Source organism: Danio rerio, chromosome 2 (genome assembly GCF_052040795.2).
Source record: "Danio rerio strain M-AB ecotype USA chromosome 2, GRCz13ab, whole genome shotgun sequence".
Classification (NCBI taxonomy): domain Eukaryota; kingdom Metazoa; phylum Chordata; class Actinopteri; order Cypriniformes; family Danionidae; genus Danio; species Danio rerio.
In genome coordinates, this window is record NC_141022.1 from 31,773,138 (window position 1) to 31,787,500 (window position 14,363).

Here is a 14,363-nt window from a genome sequence, read left to right on the forward strand (position 1 = left end):
AGTCAGTCAGTCAGTCGACAGTGGCCTCTAATGGATTTACATGAGAACAGCACGCACGAAAGGCACATAAGAGAAAAAAATTGAGATCTGAAAAAGTGTACACTGCAACCTCTGATGAATTTGCGAAAACAAAAACTTTGAATAAACATAGCTCTTGGGACCTATTTTGCTTTCTCCAGAAATGTATACAGGGGTATGTAATCAGAATGAGCCTGGGTTGAATTTACAGTAGTTTGCTGTACAGTTTATGTGACCCTGGACCACACAAGCAGTCATACGTGTTTTTGAAATTGAGATTTATACACAACTAAGCTTTCTAATGCTTTGGTAGGATAGAACCAATTTAGGCTGAGATACAACTATTTGAATTAAAAAATCTAAATACTGAGAAAATTGGCTAAATTAATTTCTTAGCAATGCATATTTCTGATCAGTAATTGAGTTTTGATATATTTAAAGTAGGGCAGTTACAAAATAACCTCATGAAAGATGACCTTTCCTTAATATTCTAATGATTTTTGTTAATTAGTACAAAATAAAATCCTTAATTTCGACACATATTATGTATTAGCATACCAGAGCAACATAAAGTTGGCTTTGTGGTCCAGGTTCACATATATGTCTGTTCGACTCTGCAAGTTTTGGTAGGCGCTGACGTACATTTAATGAATCATCAAGGTCAACGATTTCAGCTAATTATAATTATTTATGTTCGAATTCATCATGAATGGCCTGAGGGCAAGTAAATGAACAGAATTAATTTGCACGAGCTATATTTCTCTTATTGTTGATGATTAGAAAGATATATAAGCATTGTAAATGTTTGCTTCATAAAGTGCCACACCCATTAAACTCTCTGTAGATTCTGAGTACAGCTAAATTCAACCTAATTCAGCAGGGTCACTGTGATTAAGACGAGGAAAGTCACAGGTCACATCCAGAGCAGTCATGTGCTGACTAAATAAATCATCTTACATAAACGCAGGCCAGGCAGGACCGCCAGCATGGTGTCTCTGTCATCAGCATTCTTTTTTTTCACACTGCACTCAGCACAAAGACAGCAAGCGATCCTTATTTATTCTAAAGCACCAGCCTGAATGGCAGAAATATTCATTGTGCATAGCGAATTCCGTTTCAAGTTTGTTTTTCATCATCAATGCTATTTTTCCCTCCAAATTCCCCCCAACTCGCACTCTCTGTGATCTGCCCTGTCATCTTACACACTGACTGATGTGAGGAGTAATGCTATGGAGGATGTCCAGGGCTTTCATACGCCGATGCTGTTTCCTATAGGAATGTGCAGATGAAAAGAAAATAACAACGCCCTGCTGCGAGACGTAAACGTATTATCTTAGGCAGGAAACTGAGCACATTTTCCTTTGTGGGCCCATTTAAAGATTCACTCGAGACGCTGTTCACCTGCTTCATTCCCATCCGTACGAATTAGCAAACAACAAGAATGAAACACGAACAAGCCAGGAAACCGAAAACAGATAGCGGACGATGAATTGGTAAAGAAAATCAATGGCCTCGTATTGGACTAAAGCGGGTGTAGATAAACACTGTTCTATTGATTTTGGAAGTGTTCTGCACATCAGAACAGCAAATTGCCCATTTCTTGGGAAATAGGCTTAAACTATAGTTGCACTTTTTGTGAATGTTTTGTTTGAAGCACCTACATTTGCAGCGAGGTGTTCCATTATTGAGGTACTGTAGAAGCATGATGGAAATTCACCAGTCACTCTGGAGTCAAATTAATCACGTGCATGTGCTAATCAATGTTATCCTGCTTCATCTCCTGTGAGCAAACACAGCTTTTTGCAGGGCCATTGTCGTGTCAGGTGACAGATAGCTCTGATCTAATTATCATACAGAGCCTACTGAAACATTTGCATGCAGGTATCCGCACACTCTGAGAGAACTCTCAAACTATTAAGACGATTAAGTCAAAGTGCAAAACATTTGATTAAAAAAAGCAAGTCTATTGTGTGCTGGAACATCTTATTATAAAAAGTGGTTTGTTTGAATGTAACATGACAATGACAATTGCCATTAAAATGTTTTTATTTTGTTTAAACAACTAAATAAAAAAACTCCCAGACAGCATCTGAGATTTAATTAAAATGCCCATGATAATAACAACAAACAACTAATATGCACTGCTATTCCCCACGCAGTTGTGATGTGCTTGTTGTCAGGAAATTTTGACGCAAGTCAAAGGTCGCATGGGTTTTACAATCAGTGCAGACTTTGGAAAATGGATTTTAAAGCATTTTTTTGACAAAAACACTAACATTCAAGTGATAAGTTTGCGTTTTATCATTTTGTATGCAGTAGACACATTGGTTTCCCATTATCTCTTGGAAGGCCCATGTTTTGCATCAATGTTAGAAAATGATGGATCAGGGTTCAGTGTACAGAATTCATAAACAACCACATGTAACACATAAAGAAGAACTGAAACTTGCTTATTTTGCCTTCCAGTATGCTATTAACCGAAATCGACTTAAATAAATCAAGCCATCCATCAGTTTTGTCATCGTTTATCAAAATTGTCCTAACATTAGAAGAATTATCAAAAAGCAGAATATATGAGGGAAAAGAATCATGGCCTAAAATCTAGGCAAAGTACAAGCAACCATGCAGTATCTACTGAAGAAAACATTGTTTAACCAGTATTTATCAGACTAAGATATATTACAGTCTGTCAAATCCAGCAAATTGTAGGATTAAAAACTGCATCGCTGCGAGGACTGGAAAGAACAAATATTAATATCTTTTAGTATTCATATAACAAAACAATACCACAGACAAATTAAAATACCATCTCAGACATTTAAATAAAAAAGCTTGCTAGTGACTTTTCCTCAGAATAAATTAGAATGAGATGTACTGGAATTTATGAATAATTTACATAATATAGAACAACTTTAATCAGTCCACCCAGAAATCTACAGGTGCCCAACATGAAAGGACTCAAACAGAGCTACGGTCTGAACATGTTCCCACACCTTTTGATCACTAAATTTCCATGACTTGTGCATTCCTTTTTTTGTCATCTGTGATTTTTGAATGAGGATTTTTTAAATAATGCATTATATAGACTGTATATGCAAAGAATGATATCTAGCAATTAGTATTCATTATTTTTCAAGGCTATATCTATATATTTTAAATCTCATTCGCTAACATGATTTTTTAAAAATTAAATAGTCACATTTCTTTCACAATGAGCTTATTTATATTATACATATTTGATTTTCTTTTTAACAATTGACTGAATAAGGGGAATTCTGGGACAACAGAGCAGACCAAAACCTCAGTCTTGGGCTTTGATATAAGTACTGATAAAAAAAAAATATACATGCTGCACAGACATGCAGAAAAAATACAATTTTAGAAAAATACAGTTCAACTACTGTTCTCTATTATAATCTATAAAAACTGAGGCCTTGGAATTGAAATTACTAAGGACATTATTCTGCCTCTCCACACAACAGATGGACATGGAGTACACAGCATAAAATGTCAACCCTTTAAAACTGAAAGACAAAAAAAATGTTAATTGCAACAATAAATTCTGTAAAAAAAAAACAGTCACTTCACAACCCGCAATGGATAGGCTACATTCATTGCACTTTTCACCACTTTTAAATTATTTGCCGGTGATTCAAACTGTCTGAAACCAACAACAGCAATGGATAAATATAATCAATAAAAAGTTATTATTCAGACAAGTTAGATGAAGGCTGCAGAAATATAATAAAGATTATTTTAACAGTAGAACATGCAGGTAGACAACCACAATAGCCCAAACTTTTCTTTAACAAAGGATATTAACGTTTTGCATCGGAATATTAACAACCAAACTGTCGCAAGCAATATTATAACGAGCCTTACAAAACTCATGCGCGCGGACTATCACGCAAACCTAGTTAATATTATGAACACATACAAATATGTAGCTACTAAACACAATTATGTTGCCCAACATTTAACAAAAAGTATCTCGGCCAATTGTGACAGCCTATATCCTCGTGCACATCCACAAAAGTCCGTCTCTGGCAAATAAGCGCAGTCTAGGGGTCAAATGAAGCGCGTGCACGTTCAAACAGATATGTTCAATTCAACGCAAGAATGAAGCCAGATCATTTCCCGCACTCACCTCAATGTTGAGGAGTCAAGAGTAGTCCTGGAGTCGATGTGTATCCGCTGAGCGTTGTGAAGACACTGTACTGTGAAGACTGCGTGTCTCTCTCTCTCTCTTTCTCTCTCTCCTCCCCTGAGCGCGCAGCATCATCTCTCTCTCTCTCTCTCTCTCTCTCTCTCTCTCTCTCTCTCTCTCTCTCTCTCTCTCTCTCTCACCCTCTCTCTTCGAAATCTCGTGCGGTCTGAGCGACAGAGCCGCTGATTGGCTGTCACCGGGTGACAGAGGGATCATATCATAAACATTAAGTGATGCGAAAGTAGTTTGAAAATTAAGCCTGCGTTAGTTGATATCGCCGCGTCTGTTCGGAGATTTGGGTCAGTACTATTAACTCTTCACTTTGATTTAGTTTGTCATAAATCTATTTTTGGCGGCAGAGGAAGAGGCTGATTTAAAAATAATAATGAAGTTTAAAAAATACTTTTTTGAGTTCACGTGGCACTGAAGAGGATCAAATGTTTATTTATTTATTTTTTTGTTTATTTTGTCCAATAGGAAAAGAAGGAAAGAATAGGAAAACAACAATACACGTAAATAATACTGCTTAGTAGAAGCTTGTTGTACATGGTGATGCTTATGCTTAAAAACATCAAAGATTACGAACAAAAAAATTGACAGTCCGTACAAAATACTCTTGTGCTTAATCAGAGACATTATCACTGTTACACTGGAAACTAAAAATCCACTGTTTTTTTTACAGTAGCTACATTCATTATTATACTTTAAAGCAGGGGTTCCCAAACGTTTTAGCTCGCGATCCCCCCAAAAAACAATGCCAGTGACTCGCGACCCCCAGTATCCTCTCAGGTGGTTATAAATACATAAACCCTAGTGGCTCACACAATAGGCCCAAGTCTATTTTTCATTTAATTTCGGAGAAAATTGGAGAGATCATCCTCCATTTTCAGCTGTGGCCTGTATTTATTTTGTAATGTACGTGAGTGCCCTAAAGGTGTCAAAAAGTTTAACATGGTGCCATAAAATCATTCTGCTGCTTCTGACACTATTGCTTTGTCTTCAATATAAAGTAACCAGCCCAGAAGTCGCAAAAAATCGAAAGGCTCAAAAATAAAAATCATGGCTTTTTTGATTTGCATGTTGTTTTTAAAATAACTATTACCCACATTTTTTCTTCTTCTGTAGGTTATAAAATATAGTAATTCTAATAGTTTAATGAAATTAATTCGATTTTTGCACATCACTGACCCCCCTTATTGTCACATGAATCCACCCAATTTAATTCAATATTGACTTAATATTCCATGTATGCAATATAATTGAATGTCTGAGTTCAAAAACTTGCCTGCTATTTTAAACTTGTATGACTTTCTTTTCAGAGGAACTCAAACAGACAAGTTAGGCAGAATATTAGGGACAGACAGCCTTAGTCATCGTTCACTTTCATCTTTTTTTTTCCTCCATACAATGAAAGCGAATAGTGACTGGAGGCTGTCATTCGTACATCTCCTTTTGTGTCCCGCTGAACAAAGACAGTCATACAGTATAGGGTCTGGAACAACATAAGGGTGAGTTTGCTATATGACAGTTTGCTGTCTTTTTTAGGAGGTGAACTATCACTTTAAACATTCAGAAACCTGAACCTGTGATGTGAGATTGAGAAAAGCTTTTTTGGTTCATGTTTCAAAGACTCTGACTTGGTGTCTTAAATCTGTTGACCCCTATGTAGATGTTGTGGGCATCAAGCCTGCCATTTCGTTGTGAAGTTTTACCGTCTGTATATTTTTCTGCTGAGAATCAAAACCCCCTCAAGACCCTGCCTGACTTCTTTTGCTCTGTGATGCTTTAACACTTTCTGAAGAGTGATAACAGAATTACTGATATGACCCGATTATAAAAGCAGCTGTACAGTTACATATGGTTAGGACCAGACAGAATCTGCAGACAATTTTTGCTATCTCTGCAGAGAATTTGGTAAAAAAAATCAGAGGATTTAGCAAAAGGATTTTAGGAGTATCATAGCTAAAAGCTATTTATTTACTAATAAACATAAAAAAAATTACTTTTTATTTAATATTTACAATGCAAATCCAATTAGATCCAGTTATTTGGTAAACAAAGCAAGTTTCTCATATAATATATTTTCTAAAAGACAGAAAATATTACTTTAAAAACTTTTGTAAATAAATCATAACAATTTAATAGTACTATTATTAAATCACAAGAATATTAGTGAAAGGAATTTAAAAGCAGAATAAATATAAATTGCACACATTTAGACAAGTAAATACATAGACTCAGTGGGCTAAAAATTCTGCGCGCTCAGATTCTGTGTGGGCCTACATATGATCTCCAAAATAAAGGAAAATGTGTTAGGCGGCACATCAGAAATATTATTTAATTTAATTTATTTTTAATAGTTAATTACTGCTTGAATTTAAGAGTTCTGAAAGTTTGGGAGGGACATGTTTATATAGTCTTGACAGCAGTTGCAAGGCTCATAACCATTGTTCTCTGACATCCTTTGTTTTATAGTATGTCTACTGAATATTAAATTATTTATCCCAGGGAGGGAAACTTGAGTACTTGAGCCTTACATTATGGACAGCAAGTTGAATTATCCTCTACCACCACATCACTGTCAAGGAAGGAGTAGTAAACTCCAAAAACCAAACTATTCAGTATATCAGGGTTTAACATTTTTGAAGAAAAAAAAGCAAATGTTTAACATCACAAATGTATTATCTGTAAGGATATTGGCCCACTTAAACATTTAGCTACATTTGTTTGTTGTTATTTATATGTTTTTTTAAGGGTACAGGGCAATGTCACCGATTTTGGGTTGTATTTAGACAGTATTGTTAATTAGTTCATTTATTATTATTATTATAATTACAAGTATAATAATAATAATAATAATAAAATTAATAATAATAATAATAATAATAATTATTATTATTATTATTATTATTAAAGTAAATTGTTAATTGTTAATGCATTACAATAATAATAAATAATCAAATCAAAATTTATAAAATACATAATAATTATAATTGTACAATAATACAATTATTATGGTTACTACTTAAAATTTAGCAATAATTTTAGCCTTTTCTGTAATTATTGTACTAATAAATAAATCAAAATCATTTTATATATTGATATAATGATATTCAAAAGTGGTCTAAGACAACAATGGATGATCAATAGTTTTAAGACCATTGACTATTAGCTAGAGATCCAGCTTAAATAAGGAAAGTTAAAGAAAATAATGATTTACAGGCTGTTTAATTATTAACAATTAACACTTAAGGGTATGTACAAAACTGTCAGACTGGGCCCGATGAACTAGTAGATCAAGGCCTTTGGATTAGACAGAACTTGTGAACAAGGTCTGTTGTGATAACCTAAAACAGTTAACTATGCCTTAAATGTCAAGCCCTAAAGTCAAAAGCCACATACCATGTTCAGTCATCAGACAGACACCCCATGAATCCTGGTCACACTTTAACAAAGCAAACCCCCTTCCTGTTGACTCCAACAACTCCCCAAACACAATAGGAATTCCTTCAGGCCTGATGATGCCTCATTAGTGGCCCTGTTAGTGGGAGGACCAAATAAACTTATTGTTTAGGCACATTTATGACTCGCGTTTAGGAGCAGCCTTGAATGATGTGAAATTGTTATTGGTTTGCTCACAAGACGCTGAGACATTTCACAACATCAGAGGAAATACAAAAATTGACAATACAATTGACAAAAAAAAAAAAAAAGATAGAGAGACCAGAAACACTTAATAATTTGAGTTTGCAGGAATGTGACGAGTAGGCTTACAGGCATGATGTTGAACTCTGAAAATGGCACACATTTACACACATACACACACCCAGCAGCTGAATACTAACTGATGAAATCCTGACATGACCTAAATGTATTCTTTGACATGGCTGATGCACATTCCAGTTGACTGCTGACAATGCAGAAAGTCTTGCTCAAGTCAGCGTGAATAAATCTACAAGTGCTCATACAGTATGTGTAAAAAATATGAAAAAAAGGAAATAAAAAATGGAAAAGTGCATATATTCAGCCATATACTGATAAAGCTGTACATTATTTTGATTAAAAAAAAATTGTCATGAATGCATGGGTCACAAACAAAAGAGGGTTCTTGAACCTCAAAACAATAAGTGTAATGCAGCATTCTTTTTTTTTTTTTTTTGCACAATATATTTTTAGCTGATATTATGATTCATGAAATGCAAATGAACTTGTTAAAAGTTAAAACAAAAACAACACAATATACAGGCAATTAATACACAAGGAGCATTTGCAAATGTTGTGGTTTACAAATATTAATAATGTTAAATAAGGCTGATGATAAAAATGATGATCAGTTTCTTTCACTCCATTAGACCCAAGGTCTCAAACTCGATTCCTGTAGGGCTTGCAGCTCTGCATAGTTTTGCTTAAACCCTTATCAATCACAGCTGATCCAACTAATCAAGGTGTTCAAGACTACTTGTGACTGACTACTAAGCAGGCGTGAGTTGGAGGTGGTTGGAGATAAATGATGCAGAGCATCAGGAATTGAGTTTGAGATTATTGCATTAAAGTATAGTTCACTGAAAATTCTATCATCTTTTAATCAACCTTCACTTTGTTACAGAACAATTTGAGTTTCTTTCTTCTGTTGAACACAAAAGAAGATATTTAAAAAAAATGTTGCAAACCTGTAACCATTGACCTATATAGTATTTGTTTTTGGTCGTTGGTTACATGTTTCGATCATGTGGGCTTCAGATAGTATATATAGAGTAAATTTACAGCATTTTGTTTTTATTTTACTATGAACAATCATTCATTCATTGGTTTTCTCTCAGCTTAGTCCCTTTATTCATCAGGGGTTGCCATAGTGGAAGGAACCGCCAACTGCATTCATTCATTTATTCATTTTTGGCTTAGTCCCTTTTTTAATCAGGGGTCACCACAGTAGAATGAACCGGCAACTTATCCAGCATATGTGTTACACACCGAATGCCCTTCCAGCTGCAACCCTGTACTGGAAAACATCCATACACAGTCAAATAAAAACTTTGACCAATTTAGTTTATTCAATTTACCTATAGCGCATGTCTTTGGACTGTGGGGAAAACCGGAGCACCCGAACGCAACCCACGCAAACACTGGGAGAACCAGGAGCGCCTTTGTGTAAACTCTCACCACCCCAATATGATTTTGCTGTTGATATTATTAATTTAAATGTAGTTATGTAAATTCACAATATTTTAATAAACAAATATATAAATAGCAGCCACTAAAATTTTGTTGATTGATTGGTGCCACTGACGTAGCTGTATCACTGCCCCTCCCCCTCCCCGATTGTCACTGACAGCACACGCACACCTTCAATAGACAGCAATGGCAATTTATTATTTACCTTAAGGGACATCAATAGAAGAAGCTGTATTAATAATATTGTGGCTTAAAAAAGGAATATGAATAAATAATATTATTAGGGTCTGTATAGTGAGTGCGTGTATACAGTTATTATTGTGTTACAGTTGCATTTGTTTTATTAATTAACTCCCTAATCTTCAATAATTTTAAACATGGCATATACTGTGTTATGTAAAAAAATAACTGAAAATATAACAAAAAAATAACATTACAATAAATTCTTTTGTGTGTGTGTGTGTGTGTGTGTGTGTGTGCAACCCCTAAGAAAATGTTCTGGGGGCGCCACTGGGGAGAACATACAAACTCCACACAGAAATGCCACCTGAACCAGCTGGGACTCAAACCAGCGACCTTCTTGCTGTGAACAATCATAAAATATAAAAATATTCTTAAATGATTAATTTAAATTCAAAGATATAAGCTGCTTTCTATGCACTCCAGTTTGCCAGACAGACACAGAAAACATCATTTTTGCCATTTCCATTATCAGAGATTATAGCTGCAAAGTGAAAATGAGTATAAATGTGGTGATGGAGGACGAACAGATAGCACATATGTTCTATTTTACCCGCCAATTACTCAGCATATGTTTATGTTGCTTTGACCACTATCTAATCTAGCATGAATACAACACACACTCCATCACTCATTAAACCAAAAAATAATCATGAAGGGATTGTAAGGAAGCTCGCAAGAAAACCTAGTGTATTTTTATGCATCGAATAAAAATATATATAACCAATCTACAAAGCTATAAAAAAATGTTCTGTTGTTTCGTTTTCTAATCCAGGTCTGCCAATATGAATATTTTAAAGGATTTCACTGAGGCTTAGGACAGCAAACGATAATCCGCTTTAAATCAGTAACAGCATATTGGCTCAGGCTTATACCTTATACCACCCAAGACAGAGTCAAGGAGCAATGGGCGCAATGCAAAATAATAAGCAGCCCAGATATGTCATGCAATGCCTTCAACATTTCAAAAAAAAAAAAAAAGCATGTGCATGGAGCAAACGGCAGTTTGTATAACATTCATAATTATGGTGATGACTTCTTGTCACATCCGAGTCTCGCATCTCTATGTTTCCGAATGCAAATGTCTGGATTTCTTTTAATGAATGTTGAAACTTCAAGGGCGTCCTATTTGCATGTCCTGTAAGGCGGGTGAGTTAAGAGATGAGCTGTAAAGTATCTATTCCCTGAGGATCCGAATGTGAGTCATTGAGGCCTAAAAGAGTAGTCCCGAGTGCTCTTGCTGAGCATGGAGAATCAGGGGTTTGACCCGTCTCCGCCACTGCCGAATGTGATTTCCACCCTCAGCAAGAGAGCAGATCCCCAGGACCCAGGGCAACATCACTACAGCAGGGGGAAAAATTTATTAGACGTGCTTCTCAATGGACTTTGTCATGTTGCATTTATAAGGCTGCTGTCATGGGGAAACAAGAGCGAAAGAGACAAACACGGGCTCAAGAGTTCAAGAAGGACGTACAAGTTTGTACTTGGGCATTATTAAATAAAATCAACAAAAAATAACTTTGGAGTAATTAAAAATTTATTAATATAGATGAATGAATGCATTAAGTATAATGTAATAAAGATGCCATAGAATGCATTGAAAACTAAATAGAAGGTGTTCAATATACAAAAATTATATAGAAACCTTTTTACAGATCCATTTCAGATCCTAGAAATTAGCCCGCAAAATTATACTATTGGTTTTGACCATATTTGGAAGGGTTGAGAATATTAATAAGCTATGACTATAAAAATCACAGTGAGAGCTGAGTGATATGACAGAGCGCATAAGTGTGCATAAACATTTATACTAAGCAGTTTACTTGTGTTTGTAAAGTGCACATGTGTCTGTTGCCTCATCACAAATATTTGTAGCACATTTCACAATATACATGCTATACTAAGAAAATATACAGGTAAAATAATCTCATGCCTCTTCAGGGTGGCATTAAATAAAAATCTCTACTTTTATATTATATATACCATTGGTCACTCCTGATAAATGAGGTTCTAAATCGAAGGATAGTAAGTGACTGTATATTCCGCATTTTGCATTCTGACATGATCACGCACGGTTGCCTGCTTCACACTCTCATAACTGCCCCTTTAAACTTCCTTAAAACCACTCAAATTTTCAAAGGAAAAGTCTCACATAAATACAAGCTGCTTGTGATGTAATTATTAATGACCTCATTTGGAACGTCACAGTTTCATTCCAATTGTCCTGATTTTTGCAACATAGGCTCATTCTGAAATTGTTGCCCCATATACGGTACATTTATGTAGTCAGAAGTACGTTTGGCTACTTTTTGTTTTTTACACGAACGCTACGGTACGTTATGTTGCCATAACCTTTCATGCTTAGCTGCTGACCGCTTACCTCAATATGGACAGCTTTCCCACTATTACCAGTTTGTCCAGTAGCTTACCATGTATGTTGGTGGACTTGAGATGCAGAGAGGAGTTGACCACGATGACAGGGTTCGAGTCCAGCGAAGAACAGTTTCAGATAGCGTGTAAGACAAAAACAGAGGCCAAAACATAAACATTAACAAGTAAATAACAGGGTGAAAATGTGGTAAAATCTAAAAATGTGGTAAAAATCAGACGAGGGCTTTTTAAAACTATCGGTTGGGTTAAGGGAAGTGGGTAGGTCAGTCGATTGTTCAGTCAGTCAGTCAGTTGACAGTAGCCTCTGGTGGATTTACACGAGAACTGCAGACACGAATGGCAGTTGAGAGAGAAATTTGAGATCTCAAAAAGCATACAAGGCAGCCTTTGGTGGAAAACAAAATCGCAAAAATTTGTAGCTCCTGGGACATATTTGACACTCTCCATGTATATAGCGTTGCATTTTCAGAATGAGCCTGGGTGGGTTTTTACTCCATGATTGTTACTCTGATGGGGTTTACATAAGAATGAGGAAACAACTGTGTTTGAGGCTAATGGCATGCAATTTCCATGTACTGAACTCTTATTATTTAGCTATGCTAGGCATATTGACATGTTTATTCTAGGGCACCTTTTTACTTTTATTACTTTTACTGTTTTGTTTTATTGCTTATTTATTTAATTTAATTACCCTGATTTCAAAGCAAAATTAGGTATTATTATTAATTAAAATAAATAAAAATGTTTTGGGATTTTATTTAAAATGACAACAAATTTGAAAATATAAAAACTGATTATAATAGAGTTATAATACAGTTATAATAAATAACCTAAAAAAATAACAGAAAACAAAATCCTAATTTGCACATGCATATTTAACAGTTCAGATGCTACAATGCAAAGTAAGCAAGTTCTAAAGTTGAGAAACAGGTTAAAAACGTACCCTGTTATTTAAAAAGCAGTTAAAATCATTATCTATAATTTTTCAAATCACATTGAAATCAAAACAGGCTAAAATTAGTTCCAATGACGACTAACAGGCTAGTCAGTGGTGATGAAAGTCAAAATGATTTTCCCACTGTCGATTGTATAATATATTTGATTTGTACTAAACATTAGCATCAATTACCTCTCGACTGTCTTACTCTGATAAAGATGCTGACAGGTGATAAAAGCTGTTGAAAAGCGAATTAACAGGCGATTACGTTAGTATTTTGAATGAGATTTTGTGCTGAGGTGTTGAGCTAATCTAATCTTGTTTATATTCTGAAAAGGCATCTCATGTGGGTTGAGGAAATTACCATTTGAAGGGCGGGAGGCAATCAAATCAATCATATTTCCAGCTGTAAGCTGTTTTTCGTGCGAAATAGAAACGGTTCTCTCATTGTAGATTTAGACAGGTCCTTTTTCAACTGTCCATTCTTAATATCCCTCATACAGCACGGAGCTACGGATTAATCAGCCCCCCTCCTCGCTGTCCCAGATGGACAGAGCCTGTTCACTGTTATTAAATCCCCAAGTGTTTTGTGCTCTAATCATCAACACATTTCAAAGCCACCATAAGATCACACACATACAGTATAGCATCAAAACACATACTCCAAATGAACAAACACACATCGACTTGTGCTGTGAGCAAGATGGTCCAGCAATCTCATTGTAGGCCTTCTGACGATCGCTCCAAAATCTCGGCTGGCCCACTAATCTAGCTGCATTACTCTTTGCCAAGGGATTACGGAGTGACAATTTCAAGAGGAAGGAAAGATGTAATGCCGCGCTTAAGCCTCTGGTCCTATTAAAAGCCAAATTGTGCTGTGACATCAACACAAGCGCTGCTTCACAGTTGCTAAACATTTCATAAAGTTGATGCATTCTCTAAATGCAAATAAGGATATTTCCGTTCCGTCCCTCAGGAAAATCACTTTTCACACTTGCGCGGTTCCGGCTGTCTGAAGACTACCCTTAAGCACTTGGCATTTTTAAAAGCTTTAGAGACTGTTCAGTCGATTAATCCAAGAGGTATGTTTAAATCCATCTCCAAATTAACAAGGCAAAAATGAGAAAATCTTCAGCCAGAGTATGGCCTGTTTAAAGGCCTTTTCAGGTGTTTGGTGGTTTACAAAGCCTATGGGCATAATCCTCTTTTTTTCTGAAGTACCTTAGAATCTGCTTTTTCAAACTGTTTAAAAGAGCCAAAGGGTGATGACCCACGGAGGTTTTGTCTTGACAGAAGAGAACATAATGAGCGGATTAGTCAGAAATACTGTGTACCTATAATAAAATGACAGGCCTACAATACGCAAGACTAGGAACTGCTGAAAATCTGTGGCAACAT

At 35.6% G+C, this 14,363-nt stretch overlaps 1 protein-coding gene and 1 long non-coding RNA gene across 4 annotated transcripts in view; one reads left to right on the forward strand and one right to left on the reverse strand.

The window, feature by feature from the left end:
* cdh6 (cadherin 6) overlaps positions 1-4,238 on the reverse strand; it is a 51,388-nt gene extending 47,150 nt beyond the window's left edge. For all 3 annotated transcript variants that reach the window (NM_001013520.2, NM_001441861.1, NM_001441860.1), the window contains 1 exon segment: positions 4,166-4,238. The gene's annotated coding sequence lies outside the window, so the exon portion shown is untranslated.
* A 227-nt stretch (positions 4,239-4,465) lies between these two features.
* LOC147846379 (uncharacterized) overlaps positions 4,466-14,363 on the forward strand; it is a 22,242-nt gene continuing 12,344 nt past the window's right edge. The window contains exons 1-2 of the long non-coding RNA XR_015478550.1: positions 4,466-4,524; positions 5,545-5,733. This is a non-coding gene — a long non-coding RNA (uncharacterized LOC147846379). The remainder of the gene's footprint in view (positions 4,525-5,544; positions 5,734-14,363) is intronic.